This window comes from Otolemur garnettii, unplaced genomic scaffold (assembly GCF_000181295.1).
Source record: "Otolemur garnettii isolate 467f Iridium unplaced genomic scaffold, OtoGar3 scaffold00088, whole genome shotgun sequence".
Classification (NCBI taxonomy): Eukaryota; Metazoa; Chordata; class Mammalia; order Primates; family Galagidae; genus Otolemur; species Otolemur garnettii.
The window spans coordinates 208,292-212,788 of NW_003852483.1; positions in this window are offsets into that span (position 1 = coordinate 208,292).

Below are 4,497 nucleotides of genomic sequence, written 5' to 3' on the forward strand. Positions count from 1 at the left end.
AAAAAAAAAAAAAAAAAAAAAAAAAATTCCTTGGTCCTTCCAATTTCTGGCAGTGGGCAGGATGTGGGTGTGGGTGTGTTCTGGGGCCAGAACTCTCCGCCCCACTTCACAGATGGGGACATGGAAGCTGAGAGAGATGGACCTCACTCAGCAGGGCGTGGGCTAAAGGAAGGGTACTGGTTGTAGAGCAAAGGTTGTTTCTGCAGCCTAAAGTACATGGTTTGTGTGTCATTAATAACGTGAATCTGGCCCAAAGCCCTTGACTTCCATAATCTCATGGCATCTTCACAGCCTGAGGTTAGTGCTACAATTATTCCCCTTGTGCAGATGAGAACACTGAAGCTTAGGGGAATCCAGTAGCAGAAGCTGGGATACTTACACCACTCTGTCCCTCTTCAAGGCAAGGTATAGCCTATATCTGCACATCAATATTTACATCAATTTATTGAAAATTGACATTCTTTTCTTCTTGCCCCCCAAATGGTAAACCAGTGCTGCTACTCACATAAAGAGAAAGCAACTGCAAAAAAGAAAACTGTCGAATGAATAGTTTTGTAAAATGCTAACTACTATAGGCTGTCCAAGGACTAAGATCAGAGGTGTAAAAGGGCTAAGCCCAATCACAGTGATACTGATTCTGGAATTCCGCTCTTCAATAGGTTCTTGGTCTCAGTGATTTGAAGAATGAATCCGCAGATCACAGATCAGTGGTAAGACTGGATTTATTTACAGAAAAGAATAGAGAAGTGCCAGAGCTGGCAGAAAACTGGCAAAGTGAGGAGAGAAAAGTGCTCTCTTTCTTCCTGTCTGTCTGTAGGCTCTTTGTCTAGGGTAGATATAGTCCTGTGGAGCCCTCAATAGTTACATTAGCGTGTCTGGGTCATGTCTGGGTGGCAGATGAATAGCTACAATCCCTTTCATTCCCAGGCCTAGGAGATGCCCCCCCCCCAGCCTGCTGGTTTTGCTGTTTGCTGCCACTGCACCAACATTGCCAAGGCAGAGGCAGCGGGTCTGTGCCCCCCAGCTCCACCAGCTGGCTGGGATGCCACTTGTCCTATATCAACTCTCCCTCTCCAAGTAGAAACTCTAACTGCTGTTAGGGAAAAGGGACAAAGACTCCATCTAACTGCTTCCTGCTGAGTCTGGCAATGATAGGAAGAGGCAGTTGGGGGTTCTCTGGAGGGAGAGTGATCCAGGGGTTCACGATGGAATCAGGTCTTGGACTGGAACCATCTTTACTGTGTGTGGCTTGGTGACATTTCTGGAAGACACAAATCTAATCACACTAAAAGGCAAGGGTAGAACAGTGAGAGGAGGGGGTTAATTACAGTGTCAGGTTAGAAGAACAAGGTCAGTGATGTTTAAAAGAAAACTATCAACACTTTTCTTGCTGTTTCTTAAATAATAACTTTCTTTAGGCTCACAAGTGTAGGCGGACTGTGGTTGATTCTCTTCATGGTCTGCTTCTGTAGAAGGTGGTGGGTTCCAGGATTTTACTTGTGAATGATGCATCCAGGAATCTATTCCCATAACTTTAATGGCTGTAGAAGAAGACAAGATAACAGAAAAGGGACCTTCCCAAGTTGGGGTTAGGGAAGAGTTCTGATCATGACTAGATCTCCAGGAGAGAAAGCTCCTTTAGTGTTGAATGTGAAAATGCAGTTGGGAGGTTTTTAAGGATTTGTTGATATTTAACTAAAGAAGTAATGTGTTTTACTAATTCTGTAGTTTCTTGATCTAATAATAAATCCTTAGTTAAAAGGGGTCTTTCATATAATAATTCAAATGGGCTACAGCCGAGGTTCTTTGGTAAATTTCTTATTCTAAGGAGAACAATGGAAAGCAATTTAGTCTAAGGGAGATGAGTCTCTTGAGTTAGCTTTCATAACTGTCCTTTGATTTTATCATTCATTTTTTCTACTTTCCCAGAGGATTGGGGCCTCCAAGAGCAGTGGAGATGATATTTTATGCCCAGGGCTTTAGATATTCCTTGTGTCACAATTGCCTTGAAGGCTGGCCCATTATCACGTGCAAACTCCTAGTCCAGACCTAGGGATAATCTCACTACTAAAGCCTTTACAACTTCCTGGGCCTTTTCTTTTCTACAAGGGAATGCTTCCACCCAATTAGTAAAAGTATTCACAAATGCCAGCAAATATTGCCATGTACTTTAGGGAGGTGAGTGAAATCTATTTGCCAATCTTCACCTGGATATTTACCTTGTCTCTGTATACCTGGGGGAGCTAGATGGTAATTTAAAGGATTGTTTCTTTGACATACGTGGTCACAAGTCCTTATTATCTGTTTTATGGTTTTAAATAAGTTTTTTCCATTAAAGAGAGCTTTAGCCATTTGATAGGTACTTTCAGTGACAAAATGAAAAGACTGGTGTAAAGTTTTAAGTATTTTCCATTGGCTTGTGGCAGATAATAGCAAAAGCCCCTTTCTATTTTGTAGCCAGCCTGATGGAAGTAGTGAATAGTCCCTGGATAAAGCCCGTTCCTTTTCTTTTTGGGTATATTGAGGTGCTTGATTCTCAAGTGATCCCTCCCAAATAAGGGGTGCCACAAGGGGAATTATTCCTTTCTTTGCTGCTATTTTAGCCTCTTTATCCTGGAGGGAGAGACCCACTCTCAATTACAGCATACTGAGTAACTACAGCATAGCCTGCTTTTTGAGTTCCATGTTCTATGAAAGAACTTCCATCTGTATATAAAACCATGTCAGGATTAGATAGGGGGGCAGTCCTAGCTGCATAGGGCTGTGCTATAATTTGTTAGCAGTCATGCCCTATCTCATTGGATTCAGGGAGGAAAGTGGCAGTATTCAGAGCAGCACAGGTGTGTAATTGTAGCACTGGTCCTTCTAGTAATAAGGCTTGATATTTAAGAAGGCAGTTATCTGCCAGCCAAAGATTGCTTTTTGAATTTAAAAGTCCAGTAAGGTCATGAGAAGTGTAAATAATTAGATCTCTTCCTAAAGTTAGTTGGTTGCTTATGTGGTTAGGAGGACTACAGCTGCTACAACCTGTAGACAGTGTGGCCATCCCTTGGCCACGGTGTCAATTGATTTACTAAAATATGCTACAGGTTGTAAAACTGGACCCCAGTGTTGGGCCAGAACTCTCAGTGCAATTCCAGTTCATTCTGTAATATACAGATTAAACTGTTGTCCAGTGGGAAGACTTAAAGTGGGGGCCTGCAAAAGAGCAGTTTTCAACTGTTGGAATGCCTTATTTGCTTCCGGTTCCCATTCTAGAGTAACTTTGAGCATTTTTAATTAAAGAATAGAGTGGTCTAGCTATTTCACTATATCCAGGAATCCAGAGTCTGCAAAAGCTTATAATTCCTAAGAAGCCTTGAAATATGAGAGTTCGAGGTTTAGGGTGAGCCAGTATTGGTTCTATTCTTTCTTTGCCCAAGGCTCTCTTCTCTGGTGAAAGCTGGAGACCCAAATAGTGAACTTCTGGGACACATAATTGGGCTTTAGCTTTGGAAATTTTGTACCCATAATCAGCTAGAAAGTTTAATAGAATTTGTGTAGCTTTGTGGCATTCCTCTGCATCTGATGCTCCCAAAAGAATGTCATCTACATACTGAAAGAGAGTCTGTGTAGGATATGAAAAAAGACTCAAGTCTTTGGCTAAGGCTTGTCCAAATAAGTGAGGACTGACCCTAAATCCCTGGGGTAACAGTCTATGTGAATTCGGTGTTGGAGTATGTCCCTCCCCAAAAGGGGAGCAGGACTTTCAGGCATGATTAGGAAGGTGTGAGAGAACAGCCAGTCTTCCCAATTACAGCTTAAAGGCTGAGAGAAAAATTTGGTAACCGGCTTTCCAGACACCCCCTGTATAGTTACAAGATTTGGGGGATAAAAGACCAGGGTTAGAGAGAAGTACAGAAAAGGTTGCTCCAGTGTCCAGAAGAAATTTTATCTCCTGGCCCTCCACTATAAGGTAAACCTGGGGCCCCTGAGGGGTCATGACACAAGCTGGAGCCATGAGAATCTGCCCCAGGCACCCTCAGTCCAGTTTGGGTGCTGATGGGATCACTGTTCCCGGAGGCCTTCACCTCTGAGCCACCATCCAGTGGTCACCCTTGCATTCTGTACAGGGACCAGATGGCTTCCCCAGCTGGTGCTGCTGGGGGCAATGCCACGTTGGCAGCACTTGTTCTTAGCTCCTCTGGCTTCCCTTTGCCCCTGAAAGATGCTCGTTTGTCCAAGTGCCATTACTAGAGCTGTCATTCTTTTCATATCCTTTTTCTCTCTTTCCTCCTCTTTCTCCTGATCTCAGTTATAAAAGACCACAGTGGCAGCTTTATTATTATTATTTTTTTTTGAGACAGAGCCTCAAGCTATCCCCCTGGGTAGAGTGCCCTAGCATCACAGCTCACAGCAACTTCCCAACTCCTGGGCTCAAGCAAGTCTCCTGCCTCAGCCTCCCAAGTAGCTGGGACCACAGGCGCCCACCACAACACCCGGCTATTTTTTGGTTGC